This window comes from Sminthopsis crassicaudata, chromosome 1 (genome assembly GCF_048593235.1).
Source record: "Sminthopsis crassicaudata isolate SCR6 chromosome 1, ASM4859323v1, whole genome shotgun sequence".
NCBI classification, from domain to species: Eukaryota; Metazoa; Chordata; class Mammalia; order Dasyuromorphia; family Dasyuridae; genus Sminthopsis; species Sminthopsis crassicaudata.
Genome location: NC_133617.1, coordinates 603,308,951 through 603,330,405, shown reverse-complemented (window position 1 = coordinate 603,330,405; position 21,455 = coordinate 603,308,951). Strand labels below are relative to the sequence as shown.

Below are 21,455 nucleotides of genomic sequence, written 5' to 3'. Positions count from 1 at the left end.
AAGTAATGGTCTTATTATTAAGACTAGTATCATTCAACATTCATTCATTCAGCAACATGGTGTGATTAACTTTGATACTTAGCTTTCCTTAGCAAGCAATGTAATGATAAAAGACAATTCCAAAAGACCCATCATAGACAATGTTATCCACATCCAGAGAAAGAATTATGGGGTCTGAATGTAGTCTGAAACACACTATTTTCACTTTTTTGCTTGTTTTTTCTTTTTCTTGTTTTTTTTTTCTTTTTGTTCTGATTCTTCTTTCACAATATGACTAATGTGGAAATATATCTAATATAATAGTACATGTATAATGTATATCAAATTGCCATTTTGAGGAGGAAAAGGGAAGGAGAAGGAAAAATATGGATCAGACAAAAATCATACATAAATCATCATCATACAAAATCATACAAAAATGAATGTTGAAAGCTATCTTTACAAATAATTGGGAAAATATAAAAAAAAACAAAAAGAGAATCTCAAAAAAGAGTGTCACTCTCTCCTTATAACAAAGAAAATCAGCTATAGGTGATCATGTTTAACCGGTATGTGATATTTAGCACCCACAGTCCCCTACTTTGATGGATAAAAGAAAGAGGTTCTATATTATCTCTGATATTTGTGGTAGAGAAGAGATAATCAGATATAGGTGATCATGTTTAATAGGGTATGTGATATTTAGCACTCAGAGTCCTTCAACTTGATGGACCAAAGAAAGAGGATGATGAATTCACAAATCTAGACTCCTCCCAGAAAAAAAAAGTCATTCTGAAATCACAGCTGTATATAAAGATGACTTAGCTTTGAATCCTTGTAGTTACACAGTGTGTTCCTCAAACTTTTAGTATAGTATTAAGCTTTAATAGCTTAAATGCCCCATGTGTATGACCTTTAGGAAGTCATTAAATGTTATATTCTAGGGCTCAGTTTCCTCCTGTGTAGCTTGTCTGTACATAGTTGTTTGCAATAGATTGTAAACTCCTTGAGGGCAAGGATTGTCTTTTGTTTTTAGTAGTATCCTCAGAGCTTAGCACATTGATAAATGTTTATCATAAATGTTAAACTGTTACTGTAAATTCTTTCCAACTAAAAATTGTCTTCCACTTACACTGGTTTACATGTACACGGTTATATCCCCTTTAGAATATGAGGACAGAGAGGGTGGTTTTAATTTCTTTGATTCCCAACATTTTGCTCAGTGTTTGGCACAGGGAAAGTGCTTTATCAGTGGTCCATTGCCTAACTAGCAAGTTTCTTCCTATGTGTGTGTATACCAACTTGTCTCCCATCACCCTGACTGACACACTCATGCTCTCTTTCTAAACCTTTGCTTACTATAGTGGTTCTGCAAAGAAAGAAAGTCACAGCAAACAGAGATTGGTCGTTTTTACAAACATATCATGAATTTGATCGAGTGGTTGTTTTCTCTTTGGGACACGATTTATCCGTCACATTCATTTCGAGATGTGATTTATTGGTCAATTTCTTCCCAAGATGTGATTTATTGGCCAATTCCTCTTCGAGATTTGATTAAAACCCATTACATAAGTCTTTTCGGATCTATTTCTAAATATCATCTATATTTCTAAAGCTGGATGTTTAGAGTCTTTATTCATAAACGGTCCTGATCGATGTTGACTTTCTTTTAGCTTCAGGTAGTCCTATTTGATGCAGTCAGAATCCACTGAAACAGACCACAAAGTGGGATTATATAACAATTTACCCACATGCTGGTGTAAGATGAGAATAGAGGATTCATAAGCCCTGGAAGAAGCGGTATGGCACAGCAAATTAGACTGAAAGTCAGAAGAACTGAGTTCAAATTACTAACTGCATGAGTCTGGGCAAGTCATGCCTCCCTCTTGGAGCCTCAGTTTCCAACTCTGTAAACTGGGTGTCATAATTAATGTATTTTTTTAATTTTAAAGGCCTGTTAGGAGAAAAATATAATCTCAATTTTGAAGCCCTAGAGAAATGTTAGATCTGAAATCAAGAAGACCTGGATTCGAATCCTGCCTCAGACATTTACTAGCTGTGTAACATAAGCAAGTCTGCCTCAGTTTTTTTTAATCTATAAATTGGAGATAATCAGTGTAAGAGTGAAATGAAATAATAATTGTAAAGCATTTTACAAAACTTAAGTAACTATGTAAATCCTATGTAAATTGTTATTATTATTATAAGTAAAAAGGTTTTGTTTTTCATAGACCTAGTATCCTGCTATATATTCATCTTATAGCCACTTCCATTTATCAGATTTTAATAACAACTACAACAAAAAGAAAACTGGAAAATCATACAGCTTTCAGAAAGGGATCTAACCTAATGATAGTAATATTAGTTAATTTTTATGTAGAATCTACTATGTGTCAGGTGCTGTGCTAAGTGCTTCACAAATATCTCATTTGATGCTCACAACAACCCTGGAAGTTAAGTGTTTTTGATTTCATCATTTTACATTTGCGAAACTGAGGCAAATAGATTAAGAGACTTGATTAGGATCAAACAACTAAGCGTTCAGATTCAAACTGATTCTAGGTCTAGTGCTCTGTCTTCTGTATCATGAAGCTGCCTCTGAGCTAGGGAATTTGTGGAAGATCATAGATTTGGAACACAAGGGACTCCAGAGGCCTTTAAATTCAAATGCCCTTCTAATTCAAAATCATGATGATTTTTTAGACTTCTGCACTTTCAGAAAAGAAGTAGATTCTTTTCTGAATCTCTCCCTGGGCAGAAACAATAAAGACCAGCTTAACTCTAAGAAGCATTGCCTTGCACTTGATAGATATTTAATAAATCCTTATTGGGTTGGATTAGATTTCATTGGCCATGGTCAAGTGAAGGAGCCTTGAACTCAGTGATTGCCTCCCTCACTTTTTGCCTGTCCTAATCTGGCACACGCTGTTTTTGATCTTTGAAAGTCCAGATGTAAGTCCAATCTACTTGGCAGAAAGGACTGAACAACTTTGCTGTTTTAGAAAAGGCTGTTTGCAGTGAACAAAAGCATCTTGGCTCTTTTCTGGCTACTATGGTGATTCTCACATTTTTTGGTCTCAGGAATCCTTTATTGAGGGTTGAAAATTATTGAGGACCCTGAAGAGTTTTTGCTTATATATCTTTCAATATTTACTGAATTAGAAATTATGAATTAGAAATTATTATTATGAAAGTTGTTTTGATCTCATGAACACCCTTAAAAAGCTCCTGTAAGAGGCCCTGGACAAGATTTTGAAAACTACTGGTCTATATTATGGCCCGACCACCCTTAGGTTCCCAGAATTAGCTGGGGATGTATTAAGGTCCAGCCTATGTATGGGTTCCTTTTTGAAAACTTCTTCCTAGGCCACATGAGTGTATGGAGTTGAATCCTATCAGGTTTATTTTCTCCCATATCAATATCATAATAAAGCAGATCTTTACCAAAGGCTTCCTCCAATCCCATTTTTTTTCTGACATGGAGAAAACCCTGTATTCTCAAAGGCCAGCCAACAGAGCACAGTAGTTGGCAGATCCTAGCAAGCTGTAAAATACTGAGATAAAAACCTAGGGATGAACTGTCTTGTGTTTTTGTCATCTGAGGACCAGGCTATTGAAAATGCTAGCAAGTAACAAGAGGCTGGGACCCAGACCTTTTTATTTCAAGTCCAATGCTGGGTCATCACTACCCTGAACTTCCTTCCCATGGGGCTGTTGACTGACATGAGTGGGCTTCAGAGTACCTGTTATCTCCTGCCCTTTGGAATGTCAATGAGTCACTGTTTACAGCTCCTTATTTGCTTCTCAGACTTTCAGCAGTCAGATTGTGGATGGGATGACCACCGAAGCCCATAGATGGGAACCATGTGACTGCAATGACCACTACCAGTAACACCATCACACCCATAGCCCTCTGCAATCAAGTTGAAAAAGCTTTCAAAACCAGCCCTAGATACAGGGTTGAGGAATCAGGTATAATAGAAGCAAACAAACACTTCACATAAATAAACAAACAAATTAATTAATAAATAAACAAATAAATAACCTCTTACTATCTATATATTACATTTCTCTAGGTTTTTAGCTTTTTCATCTATGAGACGACAAGGTTGAAAAAATGTCTAATTTAATTAAAAATAAAATTAATAGAGCTTCTTAAACTTTTTCCACTCATGACTTCTTTTCACCTGACCTTGGGTATATGGGTATTTTATATCCAAATCAAAATTTATGGATAATAAATCATAATTTTGCAATCCTCATATTCAGTTTTGAGACATAATATTGGGCCATCAACCATAGTTTAAGAAGCTGGGAACTAGATGACCTCTAAGGCTCTTCTAGAGTTCAGTAACTTACTGTGTAATTAACCTTAGGCCATTGTCTTTCTCTTTCCCTCCAATTCAGTATCTCTTTATGTAAAATGAGACAGTCCAAAGTCCATCTAAAACCTGACCCCTCTGACATCATAAAATCTGCTGGCATTTGCCTTGTCCATTAGATTGACAGTACAGTTCTTTGGAAGTATCAGCACCCTTAAAGAAATTTAGGGTCGAAAGATTTTTTTCCCTTTTGGGTTCATTCTGCTGCTAACTGCTGAGGACCTCCAACTTACCCACTGACCCCCACCCTAACTCAATAGCCATATCTAGCTATAGCAGAATAGTGGCAATACTGTGCCAATGGCCGCCTGCCCAGTTCTGTCCTTGCCCACTCTTGCATGGGATCCCAAGTCACTTTAATTCCAACTCATGCATTCTGGTGCCTTCTCAAAATAATGATGCTGATCCCACTGGGTCCTGGTTGGGGAGACCCAACTTCTAAGGTCCCTTCCTAGCTAATATTCTATATTACTGGATTACCTTTTTCCATCCATACTGTCAAACCAGAGATCCTCTGAGAATTCATTACCAAGTCAATTCTTGTTCTACTGAAATGGAAACGCTTCCTAGCAAGACTTAAACATGTTTTCCCTTCTATACAGGGAATGACCCAAGTTCAAATCCTGTCTCTTAATATGTACTGGCTGTGTGATCCTAGACAGGTTCTTTTTCTTCTAGTGCCCTAAGTAATTCCCTTGGGCTATATATATTGCAAAGCCACAGTCAAGCTCTATTGATAGATCTACCCTGTCCATATCTTTCATTTAACTATTTTTATATAATGTTTCCCTAATGGAGGCAAGTTCTTTGAGGACAGAGATTGTAATTTCGTCTTTCTTTGTATCATCAGAGCTTAGCTTTGTGCCTGGCAATATAGCAAGTGGTTAATAAATGCTTGTTGACTGAAGAAGATATTTCCTTGATGGGAGCTCCCTTCATCAGTGAAATCACAGGTCCTATTTAAATTTTAAAATTTAATAAACCTAATTAAGTACTTAAAGTGCTAGACAAATGTGAATAATAGTTATATATAATGATATATAAACATTGTTAATAATAATAGTTATATATACATATATTTTATGAGCATCTAAGTGACACATCAGAGTACTGGCCCTAGAGTCAGGAAGACTCATCTTCATGAGTTCCTATCTGTCCTCAGACACTTACTATCTGTGTGACCCTGGGTAAATCATTTCATCATGTTTATTTCAGTTTCCTCAACTGTAAAATGAATTGGAGAAGGAAATGGCAAACCATTTCAAATATCTTCCAAGAAAATCCTAAATGGGATCAGCCATGACTGAAAAACAACTGAACAATGAAAAATCGATTATATATCATTGGCACATATATAACATATATTAATAATAATAAAAATTGTGTTCTTATAATTTTATAGTTACTGAACTTGAACTCTGATCTTTGGTCCCTGGAGGTTCCTGGGGTTTTTTCTGCCTTTATTTTGCTGCTGAGATACACACAGAGAGGGTCAGAGACAGAGGCAGAGGAGAGAGACATACACTAAGAGACAGAGAAATAGAGAGAAAGAAGGAGGAAGGGAGAGAGAAAGAAAAAGTGTGAAAGAAAGAGAGAAGAAAGAGAGGAGAGGGAGAGATACACATACTGAGAGACAGAGAGACATGGAGGGAAAGGTGGAGAAAGAGAAAGAAAGAAAGAAAGAGAGAGTGTGAAAAGCAGAGAGGGAGAGAGATGAAGAGGAGAGAGGAAAGAGATATGCAAGAAAGAGGAGACAGAGACAAAAAAGAGGGAAAAACAGAGGTGGAGGCAAAGAGACAGGGAGACAGAGACACAGAAAGGTGGGCCTCAGACTTTATGACCTTTTGCTAGATAGGTCCTAAGGACACTCCAAGTCCTTTCCCCACCCCTGGTTCTTCTGGAACCCTGAGCCATTTTTATTACAGTGGCATAGGGATTTTTTTTTTAATTCAGGCAGACAGTTTGGAGTCAGCTTTTGCCCAGAAAGCACCTTTGTTAAATAGATGCCTCAGCATATTGTCTCTGGAATACAATCTGCTGCTTTGCCAAGGGTTAGCAGGCTCATGGCACTGGAGTGAGCCCAATCAGAGAAGCTGGCATTGTTTCCATTCCCAGCTCCCAGCCCAGTGTCGGGAAGGAAGCCCTGGTCTGGAAGGCAGGACTCCTGGAGGCCTCCAAGCTAAGGATGGATGACCACTTGCTAGGTATGTTATCAAGGAGATTTTTTTCCAGGCATGGATTGGACCAAATGGTCATTGAAATCCCTTTCAATTTTAAAAATTAGTGATCCTGTGGATCTGACCTCAGCTCTGTGTCACTTCTCTTACTTTGGGCTTCCAATCAATTGTTCCATCTATAAGAAGAGAGGATAATTTGATCTCTAAAGTCCCAGTAAGACTTTACATAATAAACCTTCATTATATTATGTGTACACATGGAATAAGTCAAATAATATATAACATATATCTTTATTAGGCAATGAATTTCTCTATTAGGTTGTGAGTTCAGTGGAAGAAGAGACAGTTTTTGCTATTATTTTTGTATCCTCAGGGTTTAGCACAAATGTCTGGCATACATTAGGTGTTTAATAAATGTTTGTTGACTACTGACCTGGATTCAGGATCCACCTCTGATTTCTGGGTAAGTCATTTATCTCCTTAATCTTCCAGGCAAAACATCCAGTTAGCATTGATTGATAGAAGGAATTTACTCAACAGAGAATTCCCTTTACCAATGAAACCACAGAACCCCCACCACCCCAATAAATGCATCTCAGTAAAGTTTTTAAAAAAAGAGCATACTCCTCCACACAATCATGTAGGGTAGGGAATATTGTTATCCCTAACTTCAGAAGAGAAAATGAAGCCTCAGAGAAATACTATTATTTATCAGTCACACAATCAATGATAGGACTTTTTGAATTTGGGTCCCTGAACTCAGAGAAGAGTGGTGGGACAGTGGGCACTGGTAAAAGAAGAAAAAACTGGGTTCTAATCCTGATTCAGGCACATACTATCTGATGCTAGGCAAGTCTATTAATGTCTCTTATTCTTAGCTTCTTTATTTGTGTAAAGAATATGGACTCTGGAACCCAAGGAACTGAGTTCAAGTCTTGCCTCTAAAACTTGTGATTTGTCTAGCCTTAGCTAAATCATTGAATCCCCTGAACTTTACTTTCTTTATCTACAAAATAAAGAAGTTGGACTTCTGGAGTCCTTTCTTGTCTATATCCATGATATTATGAACTTCAAGGCTGATACTCTTTCTAAATCGCCATCTTGTCTCTCATTTAATTGTTTTATCTCTTATTCCTTACACTGCGAATGAACTCCCTGTGGCCAGGATTTCTTCCAATTCTATTCTATTCTCTCTTTTTTCAAGATCTTTTAAACATTTTATTTTTTCAGTTACATGTAAAACAAGTTTTTATATTTGTTTTTAAAACATTGAGCTCCAGATTCTCTCCTTTCCTCTTTGTCCCCAGCATGCCTTGAGAAGGCCCTGTGAAGTTATGCAAAATATTTTCATAAAAGTCAAGTTGTAAAACATAAATTCCCCCTCAAAACAAAACAAAAACTTTCAAGAAAAATAATGCAAAAAAAAAAAAAAGCTTCAGTCTATATTTAGACAAAATCAGTTCTCTCTCTGAGTATGGATAGCATTTTTTATTATAAGTTCTTTGTTATTCCTATTTTAGATCTTCCCACAGTGCTATATAAAACAGATCAAAACAATCTGCTGGAGGACCAATTTATAGTTGATATTTCAGGGGTATACTTGTGTAGACCACAGTAAGATCTTAATTTCCCTGGAGCCCCTCAAGAGATGCAGACTTTGTGGTAGATGAGTATTTTGGATAGCTAAGTGTTTACTATATTAACCATTTTGGATGAACCTTTTGCTGCCATCTTTATAAACATCAATTATTGTACTATGTCTAGAGATAACTAAGTGACAGAGTCCAGCTCAGTGGCCCTCAAACTTTTTAAATAGGGGGACAAGTTCACTGTCCCTCAGACTGTTGGAGGGCTGGACTATAGTAAAAACAAAAGCTCACATTCTGTCTCCGCCCCTCAGCCCATTTGCCATAACCCGGCAGGGGTATAAACGTCCTCAGCAGGCTGCATCTGAGCATCCCTGGACTATAAAGAGTGTGTTGGGATTGGAATCAGGAAGACCAGGGATCAAATTCAGTCTCAGACATTAGCTGTGTTATCCTGGGCAAGTCCCTTAAACCTCTCTCTGACTCACTTTCTAATGGTAACATCTTAAACATTAAAAAAAAAAACCAAAAAAACAAAAACTTAAAATGGAGTTAATAGTAACATCTCTCTCTTGAAACTTTGTTGGTAGGATCAAATGTGATAATATTTGTAAAGCATTTAACATAATAGCTGTCACATGGTAGGTGTTTTTAAAAATAATTAATTTCTTCTTTCCTTTAATAAAACATTGCTTTCAGGGATAATCATGTTCAGTGAAGCTATTTATTTGCTTTTGCAAAAAATGGCTTTTTCTTTCTTTCTTTTTTTCTTTCTTTTTAGTGTCTAGGTCTGTTTTTTATAGTTTTTATAATTTTCTCTCTCATTTTTAGGCTGTTGGCTGCTATTTCTAGCTATGTCAATGTGCACCTGTCTAGTTAGTTGGCTCAAATCTGTTGAAAGTTGGAGAACAATATAACTCAGCTTGTCAGAATTATCTATAAAGGAAAAATAAGGAGGCTCTGAGAGAGGGTCTTTCCTATGATTAAAACATGGGAGCAGTACCTGAACTGTGCAAGATGTTCTCTGGACACGAAGGGGACTTTATGAGGGTTGTTCTGGATCTATGAGGTTCAAACTGGGTTCAAGATGAGGCTTGAGTTTTAGGGGAAAGTAGCGTGTTCATCAGTGACATTTCTTATAGGGGAGAAATCTCTGAAAGTCTGTGGCTTCATCTAATAAGAAGGATGTGAATGTGTATACCTTCCTGTCTTTGGGAGGGCTAAAAAAAATTGATATGGGTGCAAAGGAAGGTTTTAACATCTTGATGGCCATCATTAGGGAAAGCTTCAGCGCTGTGCTGTCCCACAGCACCGAATTGGACTATATGTCCTCTAGTTACCAATAAGTAGATGAATTTGGAGAGTCTAGGTTCAAATGTGTATGCTCATACTTCTCAGACTGTGTGAACATGAACAGATCCCTTAAAATGTCTGAGCCCCACCTTCTTCATGTGTACAAGGTAGATAATAAATTCCTAAGATACCTAACTCACAGGATTGTTTGAAGTGCTAATAAGTTAATGTAGGAAATAGTTTTCAAACTTCAAAGTAGTTACATAAATATTAGTTATTACTACCCATTCTATTGAATTGAAGCACAATTCAGAAATCATACCTTTTCCCCAAGACTTTCCTTATCCATGTTGTTTACCCCAGCTCCCCAACTTTCTTCCTAGCCCCTCAAAACACTTTTTAAAAATTACCTTCTTCCTACAGTTATTAGATATTATTATGAATTATAATGCTTTACTTTTTTGCATCCAATTTTTTATTAATTTATGGAATAAAACAAGCATTTCCATAACATAGTATAATAAAAAAGATGATTGCACATAAAACTGCAAATCTATTATGAACAGCTTGCCGTTTCTTTTAAATATATAATAAAGTTATCATAATTATCATTGTTGCATCAACCCCTTATTAGATTGCAAACTCCATGAGGGTAGGGACTATATCCTATTTGAATTTATCTTCCCTATCATTGAGCACAGGACTCAATGTTCTTGTTACACAGTAAACACCTAATAGCCTAGTATTTGTTCAATGACAGGATAAATAAATGAATGAGTGAATGAATGATTTTAGGAGTGGTTGGGTCACTAAAAATAGACCCAAGTCAGGGATATGCACAAGCAATTTTGTAGAATTGAATATTTAACTCCACTATATATTCATTTTCAAAAATAGCATAGATAAGGGGACAAGGGAGGGGGGCTGGGAATTAGTCTCATTCTATGAAAATGATTCAGTACAATAGCTAAGAGTTGTTCCTTTCCCCAACCCCCCCATCCTGGTGAGTTTGCTAATGTCTTCGCTCCAGCTGGTCTGATCTGCGCCTGTCTCTCAGTCACAAGCATATCTCTCTCCCTCTTTGTTTTCCCTACAGTCCTCATACATACACAATCCCTCTTTCAGCTGATCCTCCTTTTGACAGATTTCAGCCAGTGAGATGGGAATTTTTTTTATTTTCAATTCAATTGCATAAATAAGACAGTCAGCGGATGAGGGAGTGCCAGATATATTGATGCTGGGCTGCTGGGGAAGTTACCGAAGAATTCTCAGCCAAGGTAATTTCCTGAAGTTTCAGTTTCTGTAGAAAAAAAAATGGACAATGGCAAATATCAGACATTTGAGGGTGGGGGGAGGGAGGAGGTCTGTGGCCTCTTCATACAGGGAATAAGCCAGCAGTCCCCCCCTGGCAACAGTTAGAGCCTCATGGGGAGGGGGTGGGGGGCTTCCAACTACAATTTTGGGTGAAGTTGAGGAGGATTCTGGGAAGTTGGGACAAACAGGGTCAGTTCCAAAGGCCTGGTTTACACAGACCAGACAGGACTGGGCATTCAGCCCCTTGTGCTCACGTGGGAGACCTCACTTCCATAGTGTAATGCAGCAGAAACAATACTGGGACTGAAATCAGGAGACACCTGGGTTTGAGGTCTGCACTCAATTCTCATTAGGTATGTGGACAAGTCATTTAAACTCTCTGGGTCTTGGTTTTGCAATCACAGGACTTTAAAATTAGAAAGAAACCTTAGGAAAAAATTAATCCAGTGACCTCATTTGAGAAAGCAGAGGTCCAGTAACAGCGAAGGATTGACCAAAGGCCGTGAAGCAAGCCAGGCCGACGGTCTGCTGACCTCCAGTCTAGTGCTTCTGCCTCATCCAGTCACAGATCACTAGAGAGTTGCAAGGAGATCTCCGATGTTATCCATTCCCCATTCTACAAATGAGGAGACCAGTTCAGAAAAACCAAGTGATTTATCCAAGGGACATAATAAGCTTAACACAGTCTGGCAAATTAAAGGCAGGGAGAGAGAAACAGAGAGGGGGTAACAGAGAGACAGACACAGAAAAAGAGAGACAGAGACACAGAGAGAGACAGAGACAGAGAGAGTCATGGAGGGAGAGGGAGAGGGAGAGGGAGAGGAGAGGGAGAGGGAGAGGGAGAGGGAGAGGGAGAGGGAGAGGGAGAGGGAGAGGAGAGGGAGAGGGAGAGGGAGAGGGGAGAGGGAGATAGAGGGAGAGGTAGAAGGAGAGAGAGAGGGAGAGGGAGAGAGGAGAAGGGAGAGGGAGAGGGAGAAAGGGAGAGGGGAGAGGAGAGAGGGAGAGAGGAGAGAGAGAGGAGAGGGAGAGGGAGAGAGGAGAGGAGAGAGGGAGAGGGAGAGGAGAGAGGAGAGAGGAGAGGGAGAGAAGAGGGAGAGGGAGAGGGAGAGGAGAGAGGAGAGAGGGAGAGGGAGAGGGAGAGGGAGAGGGAGAGGGAGAGGGAGAGGGAGAGGGAGAGGGAGAGGGAGAGGGAGAGAGGAGAAGGGAGAGGGAGAGGGAGAAGGGAGAGGGGAGAGGAGAGAGGAGAGAGAGAGAGAGAGAGGGGAGAGGGAGAGGAGAGAGGAGAGAGGGAGAGAGGAGAAGGGAGAGGGAGAGGGAGAGGAGAGGGAGAGGGAGAGGGAGAGGGAGAGGGAGAGGAGAGGGAGAGGAGAGGGAGAGGGAGAGGGAGAGGGAGAGGAGAGAGAGGGAGAGGGAGAGGGAGAGAGAGGGAGAGGTAGAAGGAGAGAGAGAGGGAGAGGGAGAGAGGAGAAGGGAGAGGGAGAGGGAGAAAGGGAGAGGGGAGAGGAGAGAGGAGAGAAGAGAGAGAGAGAGGGAGAGGGAGAGGAGAGAGGAGAGAGGGTGAGAGGAGAGGGAGAGGGAAAGGAGAGGAGAGGGAGGAGAGAGGGAGAGGGAGAGGGAGAGGGAGAGGGAGAGGGAGAGGGAGGGGAGAGGGAGAGGGAGAGGGAGAGGGAGAGGAGAGAGAGAGGGAGAGGGAGAGGGAGAGAGAGAGGAAGGGAGAGGGAGGGAGAGGGAGAGAGAGAGGAGAGGGAGAGGGAGGAGGGAGAGAGGGAGGAGGGAGAGGGAGAGGGAGGAGGGAGAGGGAGGAGGAGAGGGAGGAGGGAGAGGGAGGAAGGAGGAAGGACAGGGAGGAGGGAGGAGGAGAGGGAAGGGGAAGGGGAGAGAGAGCAGTTGGGGCAAATTTAGATAAAATATACCCTATCACTGTGGAAATAACATTGTTCCAGGGGCTGGAGTCCCCCTGATTGGCCATCTGCATTGATTGAATTTATCAGCTAATTGCTCAGCCCTCCACTTCTCTGCCTGCATAAACCAAGACTTTATTACAATTGATTTCACATCATCATTTCCTTTCTTGCTCATGACTTATAACTTCAATGGGCTTCTGATTTATTCAGTTCGTGATTTGGTTTCTCCTGTTTTTTTATTTTTATTTTTTAGGAAAATGTCATTCCTGCTACTATCACAACCACCCAGGACAATTCTGCTTTTTCCTGGTGTCCAAAACCTTCAGAAAGTCCTCCATTCCCAGGGATTTAACAAATCAACTTCATTTTGCATTCTTGCTCATGTTTCTCATACACAGATTCACTCTGACTAGTTTCTCCTCATTCATTCACTCACTCACTCATGCCATAAAATCTTGTGTTCAAATAAGAAAAAAAAAAAAAATCTCTCCTTTGTATTAGAAAGGAGGAAGAAAGAAGAGATCCTGCTAAGTATTTGTTCTGTGAGCACTATCTTGTTTGATTTTGGGCAAGTGACAACCTTGCTGGGCCTCAGTTTACTAATATATCAAATGAGGAGCTTATACGGTAAGGCTCTCTTCCTGTCTCATATTTAATGAATCCTTGAGCCAAGAGTAATTAGTAGCAAACTCATAGACTCAGCATAGATGAATAGGCTGGGATGTGATCATTATAGATCATTCACACAGGTGAATTTGAAACTAAAGAAATTTCCATTTCTTTAATGGAAAAAAGCATTTTTCTTACAATAACCTTATAGGGGTAGGAAGGAACAATATTACTGTGTCCAGCTTACAGATAAGAAAACTGATGTCCAGAAAGGACTGACATTTTCCCAAGATGTAGATAAAGTGTGATTATGTAATTTAATCCTTATTTCCCTCAGGCCCACATTCCCAACATATCCACAGCAGCCCTTCTTGCCCTGTCTCCCCCCCATAGGCTCAAAGAGCTTTGAACAAACTTCCCAGAAGTCCCTCGGCTGCATCCCACCCACAACTTAGCACTGAGACTCCCTGTGATCTCTCTTATAAACTCCCTCTCCACCCAGAGGATCTTGACTCCCTGCTCCCCACCTTTCTGCTCCAGCCATGGGAGCTATAGACTCCACTGGGCTGAAAGCACTAAGAACCCTGGGCCCCGAGTCTTTAATCAGTGACTGGAGAAGCAAAAGCTTTCGGTTTTTGTTCTAGACAGAGATGAGACAAGGGGAAGAGTCCCAGGCCAAGGAGAGTAACCAGGAGAGACCAGGAGATGACTTGAAGACAAAAGAAGCCCTAGATCCTTAGCAGCTGGAAGCATCTTGTTAAGATCTCTGTTAGAGGGTCCTTCAATGGCACTGAGAACAGCAGCAGGACGATGTTGTCCACCACAGAAAATTCTCTAATTTCTCTGAATTCTGAACAATATCTGTCAACTGATTGTGGCAACAACATAGTGATCTTTCCATTTATTTATTTTGAGGAAGCTAAATATCTCTACAAGCCTCAGTTTTCTCCTTTGAACAATGGAAATATTATAGTAGGATCAGTTCTATAGGGTACCTCCCAGCTCTGAAATCTTGCAAATCTGCAGAATAAGGAAAACATGTGTATTCTTTTTTTTTTTAATATTTTAATAGTTTTTATTTACCAGATATATGCATGGGTAATTTTACAACATTGACAATTGCCAAACCTTTTGTTCTAATTTCCCCCCTCCCCCTCCAGATGGCAGGTTGACCAATACATGTTAAATATGTTAGAGTATAAATTAAATACAATATATGTATACATGTCCAAACAGTTACAACATGTATATTCTTAATTTATTTTTTGTCATCAAGAGGATTTATCCATCAACCCTATAGCAGGTGGTTACCTTCTTTTCTAATTTGAAATAGTACATTGCTTATGAAACTTCAGAATTATAGGACCTCATGGTCAGCTGTGCCCTCAGAGACCATGTGATTCAAGCCATTACTAAGCAGGCAACTTTTTATAGCCAGGGTCTATAGACTCCTCCTTGAGCTGTCCATGAAGAGATTTCAGGAGATTCATGAACTTGGATGGGAAAAATAAAATTTCATCTTTATTTTCATTCATCTTTGATCTCTTTTGTAATCCTATATATTTTATTGAATATATTAAACACACACACACACACACACACACACACACACACACACAGAGTTAGGAGAATAGGGCTGCAAAATCACTAGACTGGCAGAAGGAATTTAGGAGGGAGCTCCACATTCTACTTTTGGATAACCCTAATGGTAGGAGCTTTTATTGGGTCAAAATTGAGCCTAGTTCTCCCCCTCTCAGATTGCCACCCAGTGATCCCTGTATTGCCCTGTTGGGCCAAGCAGAAAAAGCTAAATCCCTCTTTTCCATGACAGCTCTCTCAAAGAAGAGGAACATGGATTTGCTGGGCCTATTTAGCAACGGATTCAAAAGCTGGGTCTGGGTTGTTTGCTTCTTATCCAATTGCCTTTTTTTTTTTCTTTAAATGAAACCACAATACAACTTATCAAACAAATGTGTTGAACAAGGGGACAGTGGAAGTGGTTTGAGTGGCATTTGCTATAAACCAAGCTTGCCTACTGCTAAGAAAACTGTGAACTTCTTTTTGATTCATGATACCAAAGGTTTATGCTGAGAATAACACTCAAATGCTCTCATTTGAATTAATCACTATTTTGTGAGTACGTATGTTTGCATGTGTGTGAATAGACAACAGGCTAGCTCACTGTCTGACTCATTTTGACCAGCCCTGCTTCTTTAAGGACTCTCTCCTGCTGCGAGTAGGTGTGAAGTCCTGGCATTCATTTCCCTGCACCTTCTCAGCTGGCAGCAACCAGGCCCAACAGGACAATTGGCCTTTAGAAAGAGAAGAGTGCAGCTGGTGGAATTAGAAATCACAGCTTCCCCCCTGGGCTCCATCCTCCTCACCTGTCCTGGTAACATTAGCTCACTGGTAGAAACAGGGAACAGATGTCAGGTGATTGAAAAACGGGAGCCTTCCCCTGTTTTATTGAGTTGTCACTGCGGAGAAATTTACTCTAATTTACTTGGAGACTAAATTACTGGATGTTCATAAAAAAACTGTTGTACATTACCATCCCTAATTAAGATGTTAAACATGATTCCATTTTAAAATTGTAGGAGCCAACAGAAATGAAAAAAAGATGCTGATGAAACGATATTTCACGCGTGTGCCCTTGGGTACCACACTGGTTTACATACAAGAGCTCAGGTGGACAGGTCCTGGGGAAGGAGCGGGCACGTGTCTGTATTCTTGGAAACATCTACCCCCAGAGCAGGTCATTTTCCCCCTCTCCCCCCAGTGCTTCTGAGCTACTTTGGAAGGAGCTGACATAATTCATACCTTGTGTTTGAACCCTAGTTGCTTTGACAGAGGACATCAAAATGATTTGAAACTGGCCAGGGTGAGGGAGAGAGCAACCAAGCCCCGCAGTCCTGGCACTTCCAATCAAATGGAGACACACAGTGTTAAGGACTGGCACAAGTTATCAGGCTGGGAAGGGAAAGGGAATTGGTCCATTTTCTTTTCTTCTAAACTCAATGGATGGTAGAGCCATCTCTCTTTGGAAAAGGGCTAAAGTTGAGCAGGGCTGAAGCCTGTTTTCCAATCCAGACTTCCAGGCTACAAGCACTTATTAAGCACCTACCAATCAATCGATCAATGTTGATTAAAAGCTTACTATATGCCATTGCTGTATGCTGGATACAAATACAAAGACCCCAATCTAACATTCCCTATTCTCAAGGAGCTTCCATTTTACTCAGAGATGATGTGACATGTTCACAGATCAAGTAAAAAGAAGTAGCTGAGTGATGAAAACCAAAGAGAGAACAGACAAGATTCTGAAGAATATTTAAGAAATAAGAATAATAAATAACCAGGTAGTTAGGTGGCGTATGAATAAAGTGTTGGCCCTAGGTGACCTTGGAGTCAGGAGAATCTGAATTGAAATTCAGGCTCAGGCATTTAGTAGCTATGTGACTCTGGACAAATCACTTCATTCTGTTTGCCTCAGTTTCCTCCTCTGTAAAATGAGCTAGAAAAAGAAATGGCAAACCAGTCTAGTATAGTATCTTTGCAAAAAAAAAAAAAAAAAAAAAAGTCCAAATGGAATCATGAACAGTTGGAAATGACTAAGCAACAAAACAACAACAATGATAGCTGGCATTTACACAGCACTTTAAGGATCACAAAGCACTTTACAGATATCTCATTTGATCCTCACAACAACCCTGAGAGGTAGATGCTATCATTATCCCAATTTTATAGTTGCAAAAACTGAGGCAGAGAGTGGTAAAGTGACTTACTCACGGTCACACTACTAGTAAGTCTCAGGCTGTTCCATCCTGACTCCAGATCCAGGGAAACATTAAGAGGTTAAATGATTTGCCCAGAATCATATGGATCAGAAATAACTGAGGCTGAATTTGAACTCAGTTCTCAGTCCTCTATGAAATAAATCACTTTACTGCCCTGAACATATTTCTTCCTCTCTTAAAGCCTCAGTTGCAGCATGATTATACCATAAGCTCCTTAAGTGGAATGACTGTCTTTTTTCACTTAGCCCTTAGTAGGTGGTTGGCCCACAGTAGGCATTTTATAAAAAACAAAACAAAATTTCTATCACCTATGACTCTAAGACCTTTCTTCCCAGAAGACCTTAGTGTGATTCTCTCTAGACAACACAATGGAGAATTGGGATAATTGGCTCCATTACTGAACCCTTTGCTGCTATGAGAGAAGAATACTTGTCTGTACTGCTACAATTCACCAGAACTGCTGCTCCCCTGGATTGTACAATCCCATCAGAAGCTGAGGACTTGGAATCCCAGAATCTAGAAGGAGCTAGTCTAATCAAGTCCCTGACCTGGAACTTCCCCTATGACATCACCGATGGGCGTTCACCCAGTTTTTTCTTGAAGGCCTCCAGAGATGGAGAACTCCCTTCCTCCCTCCCAAGGCAATCCATTCCACTTTTGGACAGCTTTAGGGAGGAAGATTTTTCCTTATAATGGAATAACATCATTACTTGGCCTTGTGACAGGTCACTGTATACCAGTCTTCCAGATCATTAGCACTCTACAGCAAAATTCTAATGAACCTGTGGAATTAGCACAAACTTCTCCCACCACAAACCTGAGCAAACTACTTTCAGCCAGGTGCATTTTTTTTCCTCTTTGTCATTGCCAACTTTCTCGTTTTCTCTCCTTTTTTTTCTTTCCATCTCTTTCATTCTCTCCTTTTCTTTCCCCTCTTTTCTTCTCTTTCTCTCTCTCCATCTGTCTCACTTCCCTCTTCTTTTATTTTCTCTCTCAAAAGATCACACTTGAACATATCCATTGACATATTGTATTGCAAGTGCCTTCTATGGGCCCAATGAAATTGGTCTACCCAACCACAATCCACACAGGAAGCAGGAGAGAAAGAGGAACAATCACCATGGGGATCTCAGAGAGTCCAACCAGTCACAATGTGGGTTAAATGCACATGTGTCCTGGACCAGAGGAGTCTTCTGGAATTAGAGGCATGGAGGAGCTTGAGAATCCGATGAGATTTAAGAACTGGAAATATACACACACAGGAGCTCAAAACACCCAGAGCATCTTTCTTTCCTTTGCAAATAAAGAGCTGAGAGAAAGAACACTGTACATGAGTCAGAAGATTGAAATATCAACTCAGAGAATCTATAACCAGTGGCTGTGTGATCTCAAGCAAGTGAAATGCCCACACTGAGCTTTGTGTAAATGAAGAAGGCAAAGGTTAAATTAAATGGTGTCAAAGATCCCTTCACTCTAATCTGAACAACCTACAAATAGGAGCTCCTGGAGATCTCTAGAGAAAAATAACAGCTGCAATTCCATAGAACTTTAGGATTTACAAATCACTTTCCTCACAACAGTTGTGAGTGGTTCAGGCTAACAACACTATTATCCCCATTTTACAGATGAAGAAACTGAGCCTCAGAGCATTTGAGTTAGTAAAACTAACAAGCATTAACAACTGAGATTTGAAAGCGGACTTCCTGTCTCCAAAAGTTTTCCACAGAACACACATAGCTTGGGGAACCTTTCTTCTGGAACTAGCACCATCCAGACTTACTCCTGTTCTCCTGCAGTCTCACCGACCTGGACCAATGAAATGTGTGATGCCCTATTCAAGTTCATTGGACCCCAGGATGGATGTAAAGCCACTTCCAGATGTGACCTGTACCCTTCTCTCATTGTTCCATCACTAGCATCAAGAATTGGAGGCATGAAGAAAACTTGAGGTGTTTAAATCAGAAGAGACCCTTAAAAATCACCTAGGCAAACCCCTTCCCTCATTTTTGAGGTGGAAACTGAGATCTGAGATGGGGGAGTGATTAGCATTAAATTGCATCCCCTTCTCTTTGGGGTGAATCCATCTTCCCTTAACTAGGTTTCCCTTCAATCAATCAACAGCATGTATTAAACATTAGCCACATGGTGGGCACTGAGCTACATGCTGGGTTCTCTTGACCTCAAAGTTCACATTTTCATGGGGAGACAACCCCTAAATGTCTCTCCCTATGTGGTCTATCCCATGTAATTGGGAAGCACAAGCAATGGAAAAGATAGGGAAAGCGTTCTATTCAGTCCTCATCTATGGAAGCAGGAGAAAAATCACCTGCAATCATGTTATTAGGGTTTAGGTAAAGACAGCCCCAGACTGTTACAGCTGTTTGTTCTGGCTACAACTGAATGGATTTCAAAGGCACCCTGGAAAACCCCTGGGGCAGGATGCAATTCTCCTGTAGCAAAATCTTGCTTATAACAGCCCCACCTCTCCTCCTCCTCCCCCTCTCCCCCAGCCCCCCAGGTCTCCAGGGCTTCTTTGTTAAGAGGCTTTTTCACTGTATAATTAAATGTAAAATCCTAAGGGGAGGTTCGCCTCTTATCTTCAGCTGGGTATTTCATGTCTGCTCCTTCCACACAGAAGAGCTGGGTGGAGTCTGGCTGGGCCCTTCGAGGCTGGCCTGCCTTCTGGGCTGCCCAGCCCCTTAGAGCTCTTACTTGAAAAGCAGCACTTGGTGCTGGTGTGAGGGAAGAAGTGGGAAGGAAGGCCAGAGCCCTGTGAGGGGCATCAAAAGTGGAATCAGAGAGTGGGAAGGAGACTTCCTACCCAGAATACACTAGTTGTTTTATCATCATTTGTGCACTGTGGGGCCTCTTTCCTTCCCTCCCTCCCTTTCTCTCTCCTTTCCTTCCTTCCTTCCTCCCTCCTCTTTCTCTCTCCCTCCCTCCTTTCCTTCCTCCCTCCTCTTTCTCTCTCCCTCCCTCCCTCCCTTCCTTCCTCCCTCCCTCCCTCCCTCCCTCCCTCCCTCCCTCCCTCCCTCCCTCCCTTCCTTCCTTCCTTCCTTCCTTCCTTCCTTCCTTCCTTCCTTCCTTCCTTCCTTCCTTCCTTCCTTCCTTCCTTCCTTCCTTCCTTCTTTTCTTCCTTTCTTCCTTCCTTCCTCCCTCTCTCCCTTCCTTCCTTCCTTCCTTCTTTTCTTCCTTCCTTCCTTCTTTTCTTCCTTCCTTCCTTCTTTTCTTCCTTCCTTCCTTCTTTTTTTCCTTCCTTCCTTCCTTCTTTTTTTCCTTCCTTCCTTCCTTCCTTCCTTCCTTCCTTCCTTCCTTCCTTCCTTCCTTCCTTCCTTCCTTCCTTCCTCCCTCCCTCCCTCCCTCCCTCCCTCCCTCCCTCCCTCCCTCCCTCCCTCCCTTCCTTCCTTCCTTCCTTCCTTCCTTCCTTCCTTCCTTCCTTCCTTCCTTCCTTCCTTCCTTCCTTCCTTCCTTCCTTCCTTCCTTCCTTCCTTCCTTTCTTTCTTCCTTCCTTCCTTCCTTCCTTCTTTCCTGTTATTTACTGAGAAGACACAAAAATACAAACATATCACCCCCTGATTTTTCTTCTGGGTGACCTGATTGATAAATCACTCTAAATCATCTAACAGCACAGTGGTCCAAGTTTCAGAATTACTGATCTAGTCTAGCTCTCCTATTGTAAGATGAGGAGTTAAGATGAGTGGAAAGTGGTAAAGTCAGATTTTCTGAATCCAATTTTAATGCTTTTTTTTTATTGCACCACTTGGTGGTTCTTTTCATTTAGTAATACCCTGGTGCCAATGGATTTATTATGTTCTTTCTTCAGGGTCCATAGAAACAATTAGAGAATATTGGAGATGGACAATTGTTTGTGTGAGGTCATGTAATAGAATATTCTCACCATCTTTCACTCCCAATTATGTGGATGAAGAGCATCTAGTCTGCTGAAAGAGGAAATGTGCCCAAAGTCCTGTGAGAATTAAACCCCAGGATGGGCACTTTTGACTAGGGGAATAGGCAGGATTTCCCTTGCTCAGAGAGCTGGGTATCCAATAGGATGGGGAAGTCTAAAGAGAGGAATCACAAAGTCATGGAATCATAAAATCATAAATTTAGAGTGGCAAGAAATCTTAGAAATCACTGAATCTGATGAGGTAACTGAGGCCCTTAGAGAAGTGACTTTTCTCAAAATCACAAAGTTAGTAAGTATGAGAGCTAGGATTTGAATACAGGTCCTCTTCAAATCCATTGCTTTTCCCATGCCCCCTGGTGACTGAATGAGGCTGGAATTTCCAATGACAAACTCTGATGACTTCATACAGTTGCTTTGACTTAGCCCTGATTCCTTTCCCAAGGGGATGAGTTATCATGAGGTCTTTCATGAATGTCCAGTTCCGGAACTAGGTTCTGGGTCCAT

General features: G+C 40.7%; 1 protein-coding gene across 3 annotated transcripts in view; it reads right to left on the bottom strand.

Annotated features, from left to right (window-relative positions):
• Positions 1-21,455, bottom strand: part of MAF (MAF bZIP transcription factor) — a 477,168-nt gene that overhangs the window by 412,780 nt on the left and 42,933 nt on the right. Inside the window, exon 3 of one of the 3 annotated variants that reach the window (XM_074282488.1) lies at positions 10,605-10,717. The exons of the other annotated variants lie outside the window; for them this stretch is intronic. The gene's annotated coding sequence lies outside the window, so the exon portion shown is untranslated. Of the gene's footprint in view, positions 1-10,604; positions 10,718-21,455 lie in introns of those variants that run through there. 3 annotated transcript variants of the gene reach the window in all.